Genomic DNA, 22,986 nt, shown 5'->3' on the forward strand with positions numbered 1-22,986 from the left:
CTGTATTCTTTTCCACAGTACTGAGCACTCTGAACTCTTACTGATTAATCAGAAGAAAGAACCACTCTAATGCGGCTACTAGGAACAGGATACTAACTGATTTTTTGGTTAGGCCTCTTTGGGAATCATTTGATCCACACTGCAATGGAGAGAACACAATACAAAAACTTGCAATGTTCTGTTTTTCTGTTCCTCATACCTTTCCCTTCTTTTCTTTTTCCTTTCCCTTATTTTCATTTGGGCAACAAGCTAGAAAAATGTATCCCTACTCCATACAAAAGAAAAGACAGAGCCAAAGAAGAAAGTTTCAGGCAAAGTCTTGCCGAGTGAACCACGAATCCTCCACCAGGCCACCCACTGAAAACATTCTGCCCTCCTCTCTCCAGGCTTTGGCTCACGTCTCCAGATTCACTCCCAGTCCACTCTACTGCTGTGCCATGGGCCCAGGAGCAGCAGGCTCACTGTCCAGCCCCTCCCTGAGCTGGAATTCAAGTTCAATCTGACCCAGGTTCCTTTCCTGGCATCAAACAGGTCTGGTTTATGGAGTCAGATGACCTGGGAGCAAATGCCAAGTGACTTCATTTATCGCCACCTCATTTTGTTCCAAAAGGAATTGGAGTTGTCATACAGAAATACCTACAACATGATAAAAGAAAGAGTTGAAGAAATGAGTGGGAAATACCATGAATTAGGTTACCACCCAAAAGTAGGCATCACAATTGATAAAAGCATTCTTAAGCAATCCTAAACTCCATCCCCATCGGACAGACGGGAAGAATTTCTGTGGACATTCGTTAGACAATGTGCCTGCCACACAAATGCCTCAGTTCAACCTCGGGGATTCATCAACCACACACACGCCAGGCTCTGGGCTGTATGTCTCCAAATGTCCTTGAGTCCCATGTCAAACATCTCTTGGCTGGGGAGAGGCAAGTTCCTGGAGTCCACCCATGACTAGGGGCAGGAAGGGTGGGGGAAATGTTTTTTGCTAGAGCTTGAGCACTCTCAGAGTTCATCTCTCCCTGCACAACAACCCCATCTGACCTTGGGCAGGACTAGATGCTTTCCTTGTCCTTCCCATTCTAAAACTTTTATGATTTTACGATTCACTACTGTCACAGTCAGAGGAGTGGTTTTACTGGAATGTTTATGGCAATCAGTCATCTTCCAGTTCCAAGCAGGACTCAACTTACCACTTTCGCACACTTTCTTTGCCCTGCCTCAACCCCGTCAGGATGGGCTGCCCAGCCCCCAGGAAACCTTGCCCCCAACTCTTCACTCTCTCAGCTTCCATTCCCATGCCTGCCAACGCCTATCTTCACAGAGTCTGGCCCTAACACAAACTCTCTCTTTTCATCCACCCAGCTGGGTGTCAGGGTCTGGTTTTGTTTTTTCTACAACTTCTCAGAGAACTCAATACCCAGAACACAAGTATAACAGTTTTCCCCAGAAATGTATGAACATTCTTTCTTCCTCTATTATCTGCACCCAATTCTTTTTGTTTTTTTCTATCAGTACTGGGGATTGAACTCACAACTGCCTGCTTGTAAGGCAGGCGCTTATGCCGCTGAGCTAAATTCCCAGCCCATCTGCCCCCAATTCTAACGCACCATGTCCTCCACTCATCCTGTCTTGAGTTCTTTCATTAAACTGGCACTGTATCCCATAAAGATTTACTTCATTGTTTTTCTGTCTTTCAGATCAGCATATAGAGACTCACTGAAGTCAAGTCACTTGTCCAGCCCCCCCCCCCATTCCAAGTTTATCTCACTGCAAAGCTTTTAACCACTGCACCCTATGGCGACACCAGCTTCCACAGTCCATTAGGAACCATGCCTGTTTGAACTGCTTTGTTATAAGATATGAGTTTTTAAGAATGTGTTCATTCCTTGAGCTAAACTGGTAGCTCCGCAGTGCAGGGGAGAAGCTGTGGGCCTCATAGTTCAGCAGACGTGGCTCTGATCCATTCTCAAGGCCGGATGGCATCACACAGCCACAGTCTCCCATGGGGACAAGGACAGTCAATAGCCCGAGTCTCTTCAGGCCACAAATTAGTCATCAAATTCCTGGACAGTCAAAGACCTTTCCACCAGGAAGGAACTCGGCTCCTACCTCTCAGAGAGTTCCACGTGAAGTGAATCCATCACCTGGTCCCAGGTGAAAAGCCATTACCAAGGACCTCAGGATCTTCCAAAAGAGCCTCATGTGAAACAGTTGCCCTGGGTTCTGCCTGGCTGGGAGGCCCCAAGAATGTACAGAAATGATTAGTTAAGTGGTGAGTGAACACTACTGACTTTAAGTGTCAGAGGAGCTGGGGGAGGAGGACAGTAGATTAGAGATGTCTGGCGCAAGGACTCAGCAGGGGACATCAAGACCAAATCACCTCTGGCCGTGGATCCCCCTTATCCAGTTCACAGAACAGATCAAGTGACCTCTAAAAACAATGATCTTGTCCATGGTCTGCTTAAACCCACTCGTAGGCTTCCTGTGGCACTTAGAACAAAATTCAAACTTCCGCTTCTCTCACAAGACACACAACCAGTCTGGATCTCTGCTCTTCCCAGTGACATCACACCTCTCTTGTAGGTCCTTAAATCATCAAATTCCACCCTGCCACAGACCCTTTACACTGCTACTCCCTCTAACCCCTCTTGACCACCCCATAGGAATGTACAGGAGACATACACTATGATTCTATTTACATGTGGAATGAAAAAAAAGGAAAACTCAGAGAAATATAGAGTAGAATCATAGCTGGTTATGGTAGTGCACCTGTACTTCAGAGGCTGAGGCAGGAGGATTGCTGCAAGTTCAAGGCCAGCCTGGATTAGGGTGAGATCCTAGCTCAACACTGAAAAACAAAGAGAAGGAAAGAAAGTAGAATCACGGTTTCCAGAGCCAACGCTAACGGTTGATGTTGGGGAAGGGAGAGACGTGGGTCAAAGAGCATAAAGTTCAAGTTAGACAGGAAGAGTAAGTTCTTACCACAGATCACGGTAACCTCACTGAATCACACCGAACTGTCTATTCCAACATTGCTGAAGGAGAAGATTTTTAAGGTTCTCACTGCAAAGAGAAGTACGTGAAGTGATGGGTACGTTAGCCTGACTTGCTCCACGCGTACCTGTGAGACATTGTCACTGCGTCCCACAAACAGATAGATACAATTATTTGTCAATTATAAATACATTTTAAAAATTTAAACATCATGTCACTGCCACCCTGATTTTTTTAATTCAAAAAACTTATATCACTATAAAAAGGAAGAGAAGGAGAGGAAAAGGAAGGATACCCAGAGATACGGTAGTAGAAGCCAAGGCTGAGCCCTACAGAATGCAACACACAACAAGTGCTTCTTTGGGGTTAGCTGGCTCTGAAGGATGCTGGAAAATCAACACTCGGAGAGGGCCTAGGTTGGCGAGATCGATGAGGAAAGGCAGGGTAGGAAGACTTATACACAGAAGAGGTTTCTGGACTTAGAATTCGGGGACCTGGGTTTGAAACACAGTTTTCCCACTCCAATGGTTTCCCAGTGCTGCTGTAACACAGGCCAGTAATCCCAGGAGCCTATGCCTCACTCCTGGCTACTCTGAAACTGCGATGTGGGCTGGGTTGGTTCATTCAGCAATTTTTAGGGAAAAGCTGTTCCCTACCTCTCTGCTGCCTTCTGGTGACTGCTAGCACTTCTGGCTGTCACCTGTCTTATGGAGCATCATCCCTGTCCATCTCTGACTCAACCTTTCCCCTGCCCTGTATGTTCTCAAGGAGCAAATTTCCGTCTCTCATAAACCTACCAACCACTATGCAGGGCCTGGCCTAATCCAAGACAACCTTACATTAACTAATTATGTCTGCAAAGAATGGGTTTCCAAATAAAGTCATGTTCTGAAGTTCCAGGTGGACATGAATGGGGGGAGTCCCCCATCTAACCCATAGCACCCACCAGCAATGAGTAATCTCAGCAACGTTCCCTGCATGGTGTGCATCCCTTTTCAAAGCATTATTTCATCACAGAGCTCAAATTTTTTCCCTCAAAAGAGGTGGCAAAAATAAAATAAAATTTAAAAAATATAAAGAGGTGGCAAGATTCATCATGGTGTCCACCACATCAGAAGGGGCCGTCAACATGCCCAGAGCTTAAGGGATTGTAGATTTTCTGTGGCAGGAAGCGGACAGCCACTCCAAGTTGGGCAGCATAGTCCTGTCCAGAGTAAGCAGCTGAGTTCGAGGCAGGTGTGTCAGATGGAGAGTGCAGAGGGTGCACAACGATGAGTGGGAGAAAGAGTGGGAGAAAGCATGACGGGGGGTCATCTTGGGGGGCAGTGATGGCTCAGGCTGGCTTGGGTTGGGGACACCAAGCAGGAGAGAGACAACAGGCAAACACAGGAGGTGCTTAGCAGATAACACCAGGCTCCAGGAGTGAGTCAGGAAAAGCCATCAGTAATGCCACTGCTCTCCCAGACACAAATGCAATGGGACAGCAGACTGGAGTTAGTGACATCACTGTGCAGAGGGTGGGGAGAAGAGACCCAGGGACACTCACCAGGCAGGGGAGTGGGGGTCAGGCCTGGCTGCAGAGGCAAAGTGGAGGAAGAGCGATAGAGGCCAAGGTCACGAGCACAACGGGGTTCTAAAGAGGAGCATTTCTCATGGGGCCAGGGTAAGGGCAGGGCCCAAGGATAGTCTGATGACTCCAGAGAGGAGCAGCCCCTCACAATGCCTGGGGATGACTGTTTCCTAACCCTTCTCCAATGTGGGACCTGAGACTCCCACAGGGTGCAGTGCCTCCGTGCCCAGGCAAGGCACTGTTGGGGTCTCAGCCTCAGTCTGACCTTGAGCAACCCTTGGGGATCCTCCAGGCCTCACAAACCTTCCACATCATGGGTAAGGAAAGCAAGACCGCGTCTGAGGCTGAAATTCTGTGATTTACAACCACCAGAGCCATATTAAGTGCCTAGTAATTCAATAATTCAATTAAGAAAGCTCAATTTTTTAAGGCTTAATATTTAATGGAAGAGTTATGAAGTGCAACACAACTCACTGTGATTAATAGTTAAAATTACAGGCTGGGCACATTGAAGGAGAAAGGCACGGATCCTGGCAACGCTTCCTGCTGCAAGGGGACACAGTGAGCCACATCTGTAGGCTAGGGCTGCTCCAGGGAAGACTCACATGGACAGAGTTATCTGGCAGATTTACCAGGTGAGCGGGATACCACCTGCTGGGGAGCACTGAGCAGGATCTCTCGTGACCTACACAACGAATCAGATAAATCAGCGACAGAGCTGGAATGGGGCTCACTTTGACCAGTGGTCCCATCCTTCTTCCTCCCCGACCAGCTCCTGTAGAAGGACGAAGGTCAGAGAAGGAAGAAGGGATGACTGGGGCCTGACAAGGGATGGCAGGGACCTGCTGGCATCTCAGTCTTCCCATGTCAGGCAGACTTGAACTTGGAGACCCGGGTGCCTCTGACCCCTCAGCAACCCAGAAGCATGGTTTTTGCAAGGACGGGCCACCTTGCCACACAAGGTTGTGCCAGGCCTCCTGCCCCGTGACTACCTCTACCTGTAAGCTCAAGAAAAGATGAGTGCAGGTACTCAAGAGTTAACTCCATCTTTGACCCACTGAATACATGACATACACACCTAGGCCAGCCAAAAGTGACTGGTTGGGATTGATCTTCCCCCAGCTGCGTGGTGACACTTCTGCTGGGTGTTCCAACTTACTACCCTCCAGTTAGGCAAAATGGAAAGGAGCAACTGTGAGTTACCACTTGATATTGAATGAGTTTCAGCAACCATGCCCATTTAAATCTAATAGTGGGTAGTCCAGGAACTGGCCCAACTCTGTCCCATACAGTTGGACAGCTTGCTGTACTTGGCCTAGACTAATAAGATACTGTAAGAAGAGTGTCATGGTCTCTGGGTCTACTGTCTACATGTCATAGCCATAAAACTGGCTTCCCATGTAATAGCCCAAAGGGCCCCTCGTGAGGGTTTTTAGCAGTATTCAGTCAGACAGGTAGAAAAGAAAAGAAAAGAAAAGAAAAGAAAAGAAAAGAAAAGAAAAGAAAAGAAAAGAAAAGAAAAGAAAAGAATCTAATAGTGGAACAAAAGGGCATGGTCTCCAGTTAAAGGCTTTGCAAAGGCTGAGCAAATGGGGCTCCTGTTTGTTTGTGGCTCTTGGCAGCCCCTTCTCCATGCTCTAAAATCAGGATCTGGGCCAAATTCAAGAGGAAGAGGGGGCAGGACCTCCAAACAACAAAGGCTCCTTTGCCTCTGTGTACTCTGATCCTCTGCCCAACCACCACCATAGCCTTGCCCCACTTCCTCCGCCTCCCCAGCAGAGCACAGTGCAGCTACTCTTGGGTAAACAGGAGCTAAGTCTAGGGACAAGGGGTAGGTGGATGTTCTGAGACCTGTGGCTTTGAGAAGCAGACAGACAGATGGAATCTGTTCAGTGCAGCTCTGGAGTGTCCTACGTGGGAAGATAAAGAGGCAAAGAGCAGGAAGCAGGAAAATGAATGAAGGAAAGTCATCACTTTTAGGGATGTATGGATCAGGCAAAGACTCTCCATGAGCGAATCAGAGAGGCAGCTGTGCTGAGTCACTAGCATACCTGGGACCCCACTATCATGGAGAGTAGGATGGAGGGTAGAAACCACCATGCCTGCCCACAAGTAACATGGCCACAGAGACAGCATGACACTCATCACTGACACTAGAGAACCACAGGAGGAAAGAAAAAGATGAGCTTGGGTTTGGCAGAAAAGATATTTAAAAGCAGTACTAATTAATTATAATCACTGATGTGAACTGTTTGCCATTCGTGCCTAATTACTGTGTAGCAAAATGATGGTGTTTACCATTAAAATGCATCACGGTAACACTGGGGTGGGCTTTCTTTGGTGGCAACAGAATTTCCAATGAATGGGCAATGTGTAGAAACTTTCTGTGGTCATCTGCTAACAACCTCAAGGCTCTGGAGGGAGTCCCATTCTTATAATTAATGAGACACGTATGCTCTAAATAAGCATCATATTGAGCATGCACTGTGTGTGAGGTCTTTTGCTAAGAGTTTACATGCATCCATCTCCTTTAAGACTCACATTCCTTACAAAATACAATCTACTACATCACCATTTCACAGATAGATTAATTTGCCCAAGGTCACACAGTTGGGAAGTGAACTGCCCCCAAACTGGCAGCCAGGGTTTTCTGCCTCCTGCATCCACGTTCATCACCAATGTGACAACTGCAGGGCAAATGTGCAGAAAATAAGCCTGCAAGAGCACATACCAAAATGCTAATTGGGGCTGGCTCTCCGCGAGACTAAATTCTTCGTTCAGCTCAGCTATTTCTAAGGAATTTTGTACAAGCAATCTATATGGATGTAAATTGCCTGGGGGGTCTGTTGTTTTCACTTGTTTGTTTGTTTGTTTTTAATAAGGACAACAGATCCACTAGTTACGACTCCCCCCAATCAGAGGCCAAATCAGTAGCAGGGAGGTGGGAGTGCAGGCTCGCAGGGCATGAAAAGCCCTAGCCGGCCATCTAGGCCAACCTTCAGCGTACTGTGGATGTCCTTGCTATCCGGTCCCTAACAGATGGTCCCTCACTTCATCACAGCCTCCCCAGATGTCGGGTGAGTGGACAGAAGCTCCAAAAGCATCCAGCTGGGAAGGACAGTGGCAGCAAACGTCACTGGATGATCAGTGCAAACACCGCCCTGCAAAAATGGCTTTCCCAGCATCCAAAAGGATGCTATCAGCTTCTCCTTCTCTTACTGGGAGGGCAAATAATGGAAGTTAATTTTCCAGACATCAAAAAACAAAAACAAGAAGCTTCCAAAATCCAAGCCAACCATCTCTCCATTCCCAGGGATCTTACAGCACTGCCCTGTGTCAGGTGGTCATGCAGAATCAGGGTGAAGTGCAAAGCTACCTTAGAACAGTCAAGGGCATCAAGAAGGTCCCAGTCACCTGAGGCCAGGCCTACAGGCCTACAGGGATCAGTCTGGTAAGACTGAGGACCTTCTAGGATCTGGGAAGCACTGCTCTGCACTTTAGGAAGAGCCAGATACTCTGGGAAAGATCTGGCTGGCTACAAGGATAGGGGCTATGCCTATGGCACTGTGTCACTGTGTAGCTCTTGGGACTCTCTGACACTCTTGAGTCCCGATGTCTTACCCAGAGTCTGTGCCTGCCCCAAATATATATTGAGTGATACACAGGTTGTTACTTGAGAAAGGGAAAGACATTCAAAATCAGAGTGAAAAGAGCAGACGTAGCTGGGCACATCTGCCTTGGAAAACAATATGGTGAATGTTAAGAGCCAAAGGAGCCTCATAACAAGACTCATGAGAAATTGCACAAATCATAAGACTTAAAATTAGAAGAGCTTGCCTGAAACAGCTATCTATTGTTCAGTTAATTCTGTGTGTTCCAGAAGAGTGATTGCCTTTATTTAGGATATAAAAACAGGTAACCAATGTCTCCCAATCTTAGTTGTGTTTATATTAGGACTTGTAAAAATACATCTCCTACCACTAATCTCGAAAGACAGGTCCATCTATTTGTACTTTTTAAAAAGCTCTTAGAGCCAGGCATAGTGGTACATGCTTGTAAATCTAGCAACTGGGAGGTTGAAGCAGGAAGATCAAGAATTTGAGGCCACACAGTGGGTTCAAGGCCAGCCTGAATTATATAATGAAACTGTCTCAAAACACAAAACAACCAAAAACCAATGAAACCCAAAATTCTTTAGGTAGTCATGACACATAGCCATATATCCAACCCTGGATCTAACATGTATGTTTCATTTATCTACACTGTATCTAACTCTGTGGTGGCAAAACTATGCCATGCATGCTGCAGAAAGTTGTTTATATCATTCAAAGTTCTAAAAGGTTCACCTGCACTGATCTAGTCTATATAATATATAAAATATCTACCTATATATTAAAGGAATGTTCAAAATACATAGGCAGGTGGGGGAGAGCTGTTCCTCCAGAGAGCTCAAAAGGCTAGAATAAAGAACTCTATAAAGGAAGCTGATTTTTGCTCCTGGAATATTCTTCCTTAAACCATTAAAAGCCGGTTTAAAAGGAAAAGTTTATGCCTTGGAGAGTTGAAAGATTCCTAACACATCAAATTTGCTAGGGGTATCACAGAAAAGCTTCACACATGGAATTCTACCTCACTGCATGCCCATGTGGAGAAATTGGAATGAATAACTTTTCATCCAGTGTTTTCATAATTAAAGGCACCGTAACATTTATGAACCCCTATTTATTGTGTTTGGCACTTCACAGAAGTTGCCTATCTTATTCCCCAGGACACAGGAAACAAGATCTATACTTTATCCATCTGCTGGAGAGAGCCTGGGTCCCCTTGCATTCTCTACTTTAGCCAGCTGTCCCCCTAAGACTGCCAAACGCCCCAGGCATACTGGCCTCTGATTATACCTGTCCCACCTAAGAGAAGCATAGAACCTCTCTCAAGCAGAATCCTTCAAAGCTCTCGAAAGCCTCTGTCATGTGGCCCCGCCTCTGGCTGAACCTAAGCAGTGATTTCAGCATTCAGAAGCCCTGGGTCTTGGAGGCCTCTGGCACCACTTGCTTTCCACTGGCCGGAAACAGTTTGCCTTTTCCTAATCCCTTCCCAAAATACTTCTCCACCAGGCTGTGCTTAACTGAAACCTCCCCTCCAATGCAAAGAGTGCAGGCTATGATTGAAATTGGGGTTCTAGGAACTCAAAGCCTTTCTTTGGAGAAGGTTTTTATCAAATGCAGATGTAAAAGGTGACAGGAGATAAGAACGCAGTGTGTGCCCCAGGCCTGTGCCCCTACCCCACATGGAGCACGATGACATTGTCTAGAAATTCATTCATGGTCCACCTGCTCTGCACTGTCTGTAACTCCCATGAGGGTGGGAACACTGTCACCACCAGACACCTCAGCACCTGCTGTATTAAAGGCGCTCAGCAATTTATTTTTTTATCCAATAAATAAAAATGGACAAAAGATCAAAAACACATCCACAATGGAGAAAAGTTTACCCAGAGAATTCCCAAAGCTAAAACTTTGTAATTGGAGAAAAGTTACATTTGCTGGGTGCATGGTGCTGCCACAAGGGACACACACAAAAGCAGCAGTCTGCAGTCCCCACTAAGCTGGAGGGAAAAGATAAACAGGTAGCAAGCTGAACCTTTATCTTAAAAGAGCAATGCAAAATTTAAATAACAATGGTAATGCTTTCACAAGGCAGCATGTAATTGCCAATGTATTATATGAAGAAAAAAGCCATCATTATTTTTCTTCAGTTATATCCTGTCTAGGACAAAACTGGCAAGCAGCTAGGAACAATGATCAAAAACCCGCTAAAAATCACGACTAAACACACCCACTCGCCAATGTTTTATCTTGCACCATTTTTGTTTCAAGATGACAATCTGAAACAGAAACTCTGTCCCGAAACAATTAAAGGCTTCTCGGATCATCAAGGAAAAGCCCTATAAAAGCCAAGCATTTAAAAGTCAAGGTAAAACAGCTTCCTCACGCTTCAGTATTTCTTTTTTTAATGCTTCATACGACAAATTTCAGAGGAATGTAAATTTTAGAAAAACTTGGGTACAAAAAAATCAATCCAAAGACCAAAGCTCAGATACCGCCTTCACTGGTAGAAATGTAAATTAGTCCAACCTCCCTGTGGGGCAGTTTGGCAATAAATAGCAAATTGTAAAATGTATTATTATCTCCTTATTGTAAATGAATTGCTGGGTCAGAGTACAGCAGGCGCAGGAGAGAAATGCATTCACGAGGGCGGTCCTGACAGCACTGGTTGTAATTCCAAATAATGATCCTAATGATACTGGAAACAACCTAAATGTTCCTAACTAAGGGTTTGAGTGAGTCAATCATGGTACTGCAGTACCACAGAAACAATAGGGCCCACTGACACAGAAAGAAATCTCTGACACATTATTGAATGGAAAACACTGTCTGGCAAACACCACATACGATCCCATTTATGTAAAAGTGTACACAGCCACGTTCACCATGTGCAGTCATACCACGGCAAAGTTGCACCCAAACATTACTGCAGGCTGCTTTATGTCAATGAAAATAGAGGGCAAGTGTTAGCTCTTTGTTTATTTCTGTATTTACTTTTTTCTATTTTAAACAAAATTTAACAGTTTAAAATGAACTTCAGTTATTTACAGATCATCTCATACTATGCAAAGTGTTGCACATTCTCCACAGCAGCTTTCATTCTGTGACATTCCAGGGTACCACTGTGGGATCCACCTATATCACCCTGCTGGTCCCTCTCCAGCATGCCATGTAACAGAATGTGAGGACAACGCCCCCTCTGCCACCCTGGGAAGACAGAGTTGTATGAGCTGGGTTGTCAAATCTTTACAAATATTTCTGAATCATGCCCTCCGTTCAGCAGGGTCAGACCCTACTGGATGACCAACCCTGCCCCAGGAAGGAAAAGGGGCCTGAGTTGGAGCTCAACAGCCTGTAAAGCAGATCAGGTGTCAGGTCCTAGGCTGGGCAAGCTCCTCCCCCTCAGTCTAAGCCAGTGCACCTCCAAGCAAGGAACAACTGCTGTCTGCGCTTGAGGCCAGAGGCAGCCTGAGGAAGGAGACCAGCAGACCAACAACCCCAACTTACTCTCCACTGCAAAGGCAGTCCCACTCACCTGGGAAGTACAGACTCTCAGAAATCACAGGAAGCCACCACCTCTAGAGCATATGAGGTGGTCCAGAGCCCAACAGGCTGTGACACAAAAGTAATCCATTAAGAGTCCCCACATGGGGTTGGAGAGTGGCTCAGTAGTAGAGCAGGCACTTAGCAAGCAACAGGCATGGGTTCAAGATGAATCTGACAGAAGCCAGGAGGAGGGAGCTCATCCTCCAACTTCTGGAATTATGGAGGATGCTCCAAGGAAGAGGAAAGGGAATGAAAGAGGGGACTCACAGGTGAGAATGTCCACTCGGAGCTAGGCAGACTCCTTTAATAAGCCCTTTGGCAGATAGAATGGTTATTCCTCATTTAGGAGGCAAACACTGACAGAAGCAAAGACACTGGATCAAGGGCAGAGGGTCACTAGGCAAAAGAACTTCAAATGTTTGTCTTTTCATCCCACAAGTCTCCCTTGGAGTACTGGACGGACAGCATTCTTCTCCCCCTGATTCATTTTCTCCTTCAGCTTTTCATTTAAAGAGCACAACAGAAGGCAGTCAGCCGCTACACATGGCTCTTTCCTTCCCTGTAATAATGAGCTCTGAGAACATCCCAGATAGGTCAGGGTTCATGTTGCCCCCAAAGGATCTCCAAGAACTAACCCTCCACACAACCAGCTGGAACATCACAGTGATTGCCCCTGCAGGAGATGTATATAATAAAAATTGAATGCTGCAGCATGAACTTCATGCATACTTGTCCTCTTGGTTTATTCATCAGAAATAATTATCTGTGCTTGCTTTCACAAGAGCACATATTTTATAGGGTACATTAAAATTTAATGGATTTTTAATAATATTGTAACTACTGCAAGAGAAAAACTAGAATAAAGCTGTGCCACATGTCTTTGCTGCATTTTGGTGGTTTGGCTCCAGCATCGCAGAAGAAGAACTAATTTGGCAAGGAGGGGCAGGCAGCAGAGGGCGAGGAACTTGGATGTCACACACATGGTATGAAAACTTTCTGGCTGACTCCTGGCACAGGAGAGCTCTACTAAGGCGGGGAAGTCAAGAGGATGAAGTCTCACATCCACACACAGCCCTCAATGGTGAATCACACTTGATTTAACCTGGCTGTGCAACTTGGAACCCAGATTGACACAGAAGGGAGCTAGCAATGTGGAATCATAAAATAGACACTTCAATCGTGCAACCGCACTTGCTGGTTCCAGCCAACAGAACTTAACTCCAGAGATGGAACAGATCCGAAATGCCATTCAGTGTCTACCAACCTAAAACGTATAGGTAGGCAAGCCAAGGATCGTAGAAGGTAAATGCAGCTCAAGATCATGGGTGAATTTTTTAAAAATCAACGATTATATAGGACCCAGGTGGAAAGCATGCCCTTTACTTTAAGTTGGATAACAAAGATAATATCAAGTCTTCAATAATCTGCTGGATTTCAAATTTTGCATTTTCAGCTCTTTTTGAGAACTAGTATTTTTTGTGAGCTACCTCCTTGTTTTTATTTTGATATGCATTACAAAAGATCACTCTAACTTTTCAAGAAAACTTTTCCCTCTTCCTGTGGAACATAAGCCCACACAGGTGAAGGTCCTGTCCAGAGGTCAAGAGGAGGTGGTTTCCATGGTTCCTTGTGGAAGCCCAGTGGAGTTTGTGGGACCTCCAGACATGTCATCAGCACAGAGACCAGTATCTATTTCTGGCCAAGGAAAGGAGCACATGGTGCCTGGCTATCAATGAGACACCCACAGCCAGGCTGACTCACCCATTCGTAAGCATTCTGACAAAAATAACACCTTGGCAAAACTGTGTTTCCTCATCTTTGACAAAGTAATATCCAAATTAAAATGAAAAAAAGGCTTAAATGTTAAGTGATGATGGTGATTTATCTTGCACTGATTTATGTACTGCGCCATATCTCCGATGGGCAGGTCTTTTCCATGACATCAATTCAGACCACAGATAGGAGAATGATGACAAGGACAGCCAGAGAAAGAGTATGACTTTGGAGTTCATTAGTTCTGAACAGATCTTCTCTGTCCCTTGGCAGGTTGGTGTCACCGAGCAGGTGCCTTCCTGAGCTTTGTTTTCCTGACTGGTGACAATGGGTATAAGGAGCATCTACCTTGCAGGGATACTGTCAGAATGACACATTGACACACATCATATATCATCATCATTTATACATCATCAGTGTAGCAGCTCGCACACGACAGAGATGCAATTAATGACAGTTCCTGTTTACGATACAATTGATAGTTGTTACTAAAATGCCTAGAATTTACTGTCACTAAATATGATTCAAATAGGTCACTGGTTCCTTCCCATTGTTATATATAAGCTGCATAGTGGCAAAAGCTGTGTAATATTAAGTGGTATGAAATACTAATTCATTATGTACTATTAAAGCCCAAAATATTGAACACAGCAGCAGTAACTGCCCGACAATCCTCTATATGCCTTTCCACCAAGGTGTGACTTTTAGCTATTTTGTTACAGTCTCAATAAGAGAGGAAGAAGAACAGAAGGAATGGATGGGGAAGTGGGAGGAAGCGTGGAAGAGAGGAAGGCCAACAGCAGGCTAGAAGGTCCCACATGCCCATGGATGGGCTCATGGTGTCAGCTACGGGGGAAACCTCTCCTTCCGCATCCCACATGACCCCTGCCCACTTCCCCAGCACACAGCCATAACTATCTATAGCTGGATATATTAAGTCTATGAAATCACATGACCTCTCAGTGTCAACACATGCTTCAACAGAGGGCAAAGGACTGCCATGGGGCCATTAAGTGAGGACATTAAAAGCGTTGATGTAGCTAAAGCACATTAACCTGTGAAGGAAGCCAGGCTTTAAGCTGCCGCGCCACCGACATAATAAAAAGTAAAGAGGCCTCAGTAATGGAACCAATATTACAGCCATTGATATAAATTATACCTCAGAACAGGGAAGAAGGGGGTGGGATGTAAAAATGGAACAAGTTCAAACTTCTTTTATTGTAATAGTCTCCAGTTGAGCATAATCACCAAAGCTATAGTGCGATGCGATTGCCAAAACTAGACAAACATCTGTGAGACGGATTCATCTCAGAGGGGAGGCCAGCAGCTTGTTATCATTAAAGCGGTGATGCTCGCTCCGCGACTGAACTGCAGGCCGCCTTGTTACTGCGTTTGTGGAGGCAATTGTACCAGATGTTGGCAACTATCTTCAGATAGATGACAGGCACCTGGTGTTGAGGAAATGAAGCTCCTCCTTGGCCTCCCTGATTTGGGGAGTGGGAAGGAGGGACAAGGAGATGTGACCCTTCTGCAGATCCCATGGCAAGGCCCAAATGTGTCCCAAACGGTATGTCACTGTCAGACAGGGGCTTTCTTATCTGCTCCCACTCAGCCACTCATGCCAAAGACCCAAGAAAGCCAAAAGGAGGTGGGGGAAAGGTAGAGATGTTTGGAGGAATCAAATTCACAATGGGGACATAAAAAGCTCTTCGAGATCAACTCCCAAAGCAGGTTGCTCTGGGTAACAGTCTCGGGAACTCTTCAAGAGATCCTAAATTTGAAATGTGGTTTTGGATATTAATCATCATTAAAAGGCAAACAGGCAATTTTCAAACCATGTCATGCTGACTCAGATGGAGACAAAAGCTTGGAGAGTGGGAAGAGTGAGGACCAGAGATAAATACCACTCGTGCCACCCCAGACAAATAAAAATCACAACAGCCCATAATTCATTTTTCAGAGTGCCCCAAACCTCCACTGCTAGTTATTGGACAGAAGTGATTCAGTGAGCAGGGCTGACCCACCTCTACCTGGCCTATCAATGGTGGCCTCATGGAAGGGGACCACCCACCTAGGCACTGCAGATGTGGCTTGATGACTCCTTAGCTGGTGGCAGGCCACGGAACTGCCAAGGACCAAGCAGATGGGCCTATCCCGGAGGGCTATGTTCTGCTGACAAGGTCACGTCACATCATCCCTGCCTCTGCTAAACTGTGCTGATGCAGCCCTCAGCTGGTCACTGGGGCCATCTATGAGTATGTAGCAATTCTCTGTCCTCTCAGAACCAGAGTTCAACCAGAATACCTGTACTCTACTCATGCTCATGTACTGTGGCTGACACAAGGACACAGATACTGACAACTGCCCTTGTAGAGGGGCAACAGCTTGGACTCATCAGCATAGACATGCCCAGCCAGGACCCAGTGTGTCTTCGCAGAAATGGTGACCATCACTGTGTTACTCCTGAGTCTCAATCTTTTCATCTTATAAAACAGCCTCCAAACGTTCCTCTAGCACTACACAACTCAAGGACCCTAAATTGCCCTAATCACAGCCCAAGAAATAAAAAGGTTTGGCCCAAAAAGTTGAAATTTTTAATAGACATGTTAAAGCCTCTACTGGTAGCCCAATTTGGGCTCACTCTAATATTGAGCCACAAAGCAAAATGAAGCATGCCTCCTTAGCCTGTAATTAAGATTGTTTCATGTCCTTAACCAGTAAGAACTTTACTCTGTTCAAATGAAAAAAAAAAACTTTCAAGTTCCTAGGACAGAAATGACAAATTTTCAGAGAAATACTTACTAGAGAATACAGAAATCAAGGCATCAATTTAATTTCACACTCTACCTGCCTTGGACTAATTTTCGTAAATTACTTTTCATACTAAGGACCTCGGCCCACGTGACCACAATGGAGAAATAAGCAGCTTGCATCAAATTGAGTTTCTTCAGGTATAAATATATAGCTCTTTTTAGTATGTGAATGTTTATCTGAATTCTCAATACAGGTTTTATATAAAAATTTCCAAGTGTTAATTTCCACATTTTCATCAACATGTTGATGTCATCGCATTTACAGACTTAAGGAGTGCAAATTAATCCATGAGAATGTTTCTTTTTCTCCTCCTCCTCCTCCTTCTTCTTCCTCTTCCTCATTTTCTTCCTCGTCCTCTTCCTCATTCTCAGAAAATTATTATGACCAAATTCCCAGCTTACAGGTGTCAGCACTTAAGGATCCATTGCACGAAGCTGAAAGAAGTTTCCACTTGGTTCCTTCATGTTAAGAAATGCAGGCAGACAAGTGATACACAGCAACAAGCCTTTGGGAGTGTATTCACAGGTACGATCTTCACTAACGGCTGCTACTACCTCCTAGTGCACCGTCCCCAGGAAGTAGCAGCTGCACAGCTCAGAAAGCAGTGAGACCCCAAGCCTCATCACTCTTGCCCGTCCAAGGGCTTGCATCTGCAGCAACCTCCCTAGCTCCCTAGTCCTTATACTTACAGCTCCTTCAAAAGATTCTTCCAATGGATTGGAGAGGCAGCATTACACATGACCGTTCTGCTGTATGTTAGCATGATAGGACTATTATTCCAAATGAGTATACTTGCACCCCAAAAGAAATTTTAGGACTGACCCTAACAACATTCTCAGTTATATGAAATCATGACTTTCTTTGAGACTCAAGCCAGAAACTGAGAATATCTTCCACAGTAACTTACAGCCCACAGGCCACAAGCAGCCTGCTGCCTGTTTTTGTAGAGGAAAGTTAAAACTGGAAGACAGCCAGGCTCATTCATTTACATATTGTCTGTGGATGTTTTGTGCTACAACAGCAGAACTGCGTGGCTGGGACAGAGAGGGTATGGTCTTCAGAGTCTAAAATATGTGCTATCTGGAAGTCTGTCAATTCCTGGTCCATACAAACATGGTGCTTGAAATGAGCCTAAGAATAATAATCAACTGCATAATCTCTGAATACTGGGAGGACCCAATATATATGAGAATTATGCTATTTCTTTTTGTTGCCTCTTTAAAAGATAACTACAATTAATACACTTGACTTGGGACACTATTCAAATTGTCACTGACTCTGCCTGTTCTTCTGTCCTCGCACATCTGAGAAGTCACCATTGTCCCTTTTGTTGGGCTACCAAGTCCTTCACTAGCTGATCCCATATGACATGCATGTAGGCAGCAATGATGAGACAGAACTATAACTCTATTTGCTGAGGTTCTCTAAACATGAAAAGGCAGCGTCCACTGTATCGTTCAAGGGTCTGACCAACAAGCAAGCCTAGCAGCGGCTTCTTCTCCATACACAAGGTAAGATGACAAAAAACAAAACAAAGCAAAAAAACAAACAGATCGGAGGAAGAAGAAGGGAGGAAAGTCCTAGGGTGTGTCCTCAGTGGATAACACTGGAGCAAGACAGAGGCAGATGTTCAAACTGAGCCCTCCCCTCTCTGTTCTTCAGCTGACAACAAAGTCAGACTCATTATCTCAAGCCCACTGAGGTAGGCAATCTTCACTGGATTCCTTCTAAAGTGGGCACAGGCAGAACTCCTCTATCATTGCTTACGTAGGACAAATCACTTCTGAGCTCCCTCCTACCATCAATGGCAATGCTGGTTTTCTAAGGAATCTGAGATAAATGTTGAGTACTCCATGCAGGTCAGTGCTCAGGCTGGCATCAAGGCAAATGAGCACTTTCCAAGGCTGCCTCAGGGAGGAGATTAGGGCACAGAGCTCAGAACAGCACCTGCCATCCCTACCGGTTAGTAACAACTAGCAGGTTCCTCCCTTGTGCTTTCCACACCAAGACTGCACTGCAGTTCTGTTTCCAGCATTTTCCAGTCCTCTGCTCCATGGTCCACATGGGCAGGGACCCCACTCAGCTCATCATCTCTAGAACTCAGCTGCCAAATGCACAAATGGTAGGCAAGTATCACCATTCCAGGGCCTCCTCAGCTACAGCCAATGGAGGCATCTCTCCTCTCTGCTTTCCACCATCTCCATGGTCTCCAGCATCCTGAGAGCTCCCAAACTTCTCCACAGAATGTCCTCAAGTAAGCTGAACACATGCCATGTGCCTAGGGGGCAACCTAGACATGCAGAAGCAGGTAAGGGAGACTGGCACAAAACACTCTCAGAAGAGAAACTAAAAATGGAAGTGCTGGGGCTGGGGATTTAGCTCAGCGACATAAGCACCTGCCTTGTAAGCAGGCGGTCGTGAGTTCGATCCCTGGTACCGGTAAAAATGAAAAAGACCAAAAAAAAAAAAAAAAAAAATGGAAGTGCTTCCAAGTATTCAATAAAATATATCCAGACACACCCTCACTAAGAAAGGATGCTACAGACAAAACTGTAAAACCCAAGTCTGGGGAAGACAGAAACTTCCATCACAACAGGCCTTTTGAATCACTTGCAAAAGAATTAGAGGTGACTTCCTATGAGAAGGGAAATTATTTGAGGTGGCTTTCCCACCTCATGTGCCTTCTTAATCCGAGTTATATGCAAGAAATATTTATGAAGGGTAGAAGTCGCCCACAGGTGTGTTTGAAGAGCAGACCACATTGGCGCACTGCAGTTAGCTTTATAAAGCTGCCTTCAAAGAATATTTTCAATGCACAGTCTCATTTGCTTTAAACTCATTTCTCATAAGATCTGCTTTCCTGAACCAAACACTTGGGGATGCTACCATGAAGATGGTGGCTTCCCACAGAAACTTGGCATTTATCATAGTGAGAGCATTATCTTCTCAACAGAAGCTGACAGTTTGTTCCGTTCCTCCCTCGAGAGAATCCAGCAAGATCACATTTGCTTCCCCTGCATGCTGTTTCTCCTAGTACAACATTTCTTTGCCTGGAAAGAAAATATTGTGACTCCTTGCCATATTCACTTCATTAGCATAAGAGGAGAAAAAGCCAATTCCTCCCATTGGCCTCCCCCCAAGCAGTTCCAGCTGGGTTAAATCTAACAGGATCTTAGATGCAGAATTTGTCAGAGAGCTGATGACTGTAGAGTGAGGTACAGAGACCAAGAGTAACTCTGAAACTAGTCCCTTAAAAGCTGAGTCTATCTATTTGGCATGAGGAAGTGTTCTGCACAGATAAAGGTAGAGAGTTTATTGAGGTCGCGTCCCTGGAAGTCAACAATTCCGACGTTCACCAGGGAGGAGGGAATCATCATTGAGCACCCATGTGCCAGACACTGGCCAAACCTGTCTCTTTTCATTCTCATCCCCCCCCATAAATTAAATTATAGCCCTAATTAACTGATAAGAAACAAGGTTCAGGACAGTTAAATCAAAAGCCCAACATCGCAATGTTAATGGCAAACACAGACATCTGGATTCAAGCTTAGTCTGTCTGATTTGAAACTACAGAACCATTCATCATTAACCCTCATCATCCAGACAATTCTCAAGAGTCTGGCAGTAAGTGACAATGGTGTCCCCTTCATGGCCCTCCCCATCAACAGCCAGATTTCCAAGAGTCAGAGATGTTTGTGCTTTGGCTTTAATGTTGCTGGACACATTTCCATTCCGCAGCCTGGCTGATCACCCATTCCTAAGGATGCATACGCCCATGAGCCTGGGGGTGTCAAGGCCCCCAGTGGCTTCAGAAAACCCCAGGCTCCACCTAAGACCCCCTCCACACACTCAGGAGGTCCACGAGCTTTCCTATAGACCAGAGTCGGAAAGAAGAGCAGGTAGAACACACACATCCTGTGCTTACCTTCTTCCTCCCATCCTTCCCCCTGTGAGGCAGCCAGATGTCTCTCCTCCCCAACTCCTGTTCCGGAAGGGCCTTGCTTTAGTTCTATGAAGTTGTGGCTATACAGCACAACTAGCTGATTTATTCTCAGTTGCAAGGAAACACTATGCTTCACCTAAATTCTCCAGATAAATGAATATATATTATCTTAAAGCACCATTTAAAAATGCTTAAAATGGTAAGTTCGCATTTGAAACTCCTTCTTGAGTGACTTGCACAGCTGTACCCTCTGCTGCAAAGGGGCTACACATCCTGCCAGTATTCACTGCACACTAAACTACTGCCAGGTGATGGGCTGGTCCTGGGGCTCCACAGCCAGGAAACAGACCCAGCCCCACTCGGTGCAGTTACAGTCTAGTTCAGGTAAAGAGGCTACACATGTCTGGTTTTTTTTCTTGATAAGCCAAGTACCCCCCCTTTCATATCTCCATTATAGATTTTCTCAGCTCCTGATTTATTTTATAGCAAATTTGTAACTTTTTTTATTATTCACTTGCTGGCTTGGGGCTGGTCCTTCTCTTCCTCCAACCCATACTAAAAACGACTACAAGGCTGAGGATGTGGCTGAGCAGCAAAGCACCTGCCTTGACAAGCACAAGGTCCTGAGTTCAATTTCCAAGCAAAAAAAAAAAAGACTACAAATTAGCAGAGTCTGTTCCATTTACTGATGGACTGCTGGCTCCTGACATTCAAAAGATAACCAAGATCTACTGAATGAATCAAAGAAAGAATGCATGATGTACGAGGCTGTTGATGCAATGCTTTCTGGGCCTTATAAGGACGGCTCTTTCCCTATACTAAACAGTCCCACAACATGGAGCTTTTTAATATTGAAGGCTCTTGCTTTTCATAGGTTTTTCTCCCTCCTTCCTTAAACATTGAGTTTATTAACATCTTCCCATCCCTTAATACTTCCTATAAATTCAAAAGAAGCCAGAAAACCAAGCTTATGAGAAGCTTATGTAAAGGAAAAGGAAAGAAAACTTAAATGAGGATGTGAAAAGCTCCCTCGAGGCAAAATAAATGCAATAAACACATTAGTGAATCAATACACTTAAATGTATTTTAATAAACATCAGCTAAGTGATACTGGGACAATTTCCAGATTGCATTCTCTATCCCCCCAAAAAACTGTTTATTCAAAAAGTTATGCAGTCCATCCATAGAGTCCAGTTGGAAGAATTCTCCCCTGGTCAACATCAGTTCAGCATTTTCCGTCAAAGCCAGAGCAACCTGATGGTCGCTTCCACAAACTTCAGCATCAAGGTGGTTGGGTTGGACTTGGACACACTCTATCAAAAACGACATAAAACGGAACCTTCAACATTATGCTCCAAAAATCCAGGAGGGACTTCTCAATTCGTGTCTTCCTCAAGGTGGGTGAAAGAACTGAGTGGTAAATTCATAGTCAAAAGGACCTTGGTCTCAAAGGTGGAAAATAACAAACGGTAGCAGTCAATGTTCCAACAGCCTGCATCTGGCAGGATGCTGAGAACTACAGCTGCACTGGCTCATTTAATCCTCACGACATTTTTTAAGTACCATCATCCTCCTCATTTTCCCAAGAAAGAAGCTCAGGCAGGACAAAGTTAAACCATCTGCCTGACATTCAGAGCTAATCCAGATGGGACACATCGGTGTGAATTCTACCTGCCCATTCCCTTATCACTGGGCAATACCCTACATCAAGAGGTTGGCAAGCATTTGCCCATGGGTCAATCTGGAAAATCTTTGTGTTTTCTCTCTCTCTTTTTTTTTTTTTTGCCTTTTTCCTTTTTATTGGTACCAGGGATCAAACTCATAATTGCCTGCTTGCAAGGCAGGCACTTATGCCGCTGAGCTAAATCCCCAGCCCCAATCTTTGTGTTTTCTGTAAATAAAGTTTTATTGGGACACAGACATAACTACACATTTTTGTATCATCTTTGGATCTTGTCATGATACAGTGGCAGAGCTGAGTGATTGTGAGAGACCATCTGGGCCATCAAACTGAAAATAGTTATTATCTGGATCCTTACAGCAAAAGTTTGCCAGCCCCTGCCCTAGGCAGGACATAGCAGTGAGTCTTGACTTTTCTACCCATGGACTCCTAAGAGCAGGTACGTGAAAAGAGTTTTAGGCACAGTTAGAAGACAGAATATAAAGTAAAGTGGCCTTTATTTTAAAGATGCAGAGAGACACTCCATGACCTCCCGGGCCTGGCTTTCTCTGTCGGACATGTGGTGTGGGGGCATACATATAGCTTTGGTCTGGGGTGGTCCCTAAAGGGGCATTACTGATGTGCCAGCAGCCAATTGGAACTCATTTCGTACCACTGGTAAATTGCTTAGGGGCGGGGAAGATGACCTCAAGATAAAGTCCCTTGGTTTGGTCTCCCACTGCTGTAGTATCCTATCTAGGGCAAAATCCTTTCAGTACAGAGGTTGATGGAGTCATCAGCTACCCTGAAGTGTCTCAGATTATGGCTGATTTTAAAAAAGAATTACGCAAAGTTTGCATTCTGGGTGATAAAATATATTCTTTGTAACATGTTTTAAACAAGCAACCATAAAGAGTTACCCCCAAAATGATGTGCTATAATAATTCTATGGCGTTAAAAAAAAAAAAATGCTGTAAGCGCCTGCCTTGCAAGCAGGCAGTTGTGAGTTCGATCCCCAGTACCAATGAAAAGACAAAAAAAAAAAATGCTGGCCAGAGCCCACCATACACCCACAGGG

General features: G+C 45.0%; 1 protein-coding gene and 1 long non-coding RNA gene across 21 annotated transcripts in view; both read right to left on the reverse strand.

The window, feature by feature from the left end:
• Nucleotides 1-21,466, reverse strand: part of LOC134476521 (uncharacterized) — a 35,825-nt gene extending 14,359 nt beyond the window's left edge. The window contains exon 1 of the long non-coding RNA XR_010048247.1: nucleotides 1-21,466. This exon is cut by the window's left edge and continues 13,260 nt beyond it. This is a non-coding gene — a long non-coding RNA (uncharacterized LOC134476521).
• The window catches only part of Msi2 (musashi RNA binding protein 2), a 359,255-nt gene that overhangs the window by 201,378 nt on the left and 134,891 nt on the right, over nucleotides 1-22,986 (reverse strand). The gene's annotated exons all lie outside the window — the stretch shown is intronic.

Source organism: Cavia porcellus, unplaced genomic scaffold, assembly GCF_034190915.1.
Source record: "Cavia porcellus strain 051 isolate PalLab524CR breed Dunkin Hartley unplaced genomic scaffold, mCavPor4.1 scaffold_6, whole genome shotgun sequence".
NCBI lineage: Eukaryota > Metazoa > Chordata > Mammalia > Rodentia > Caviidae > Cavia > Cavia porcellus.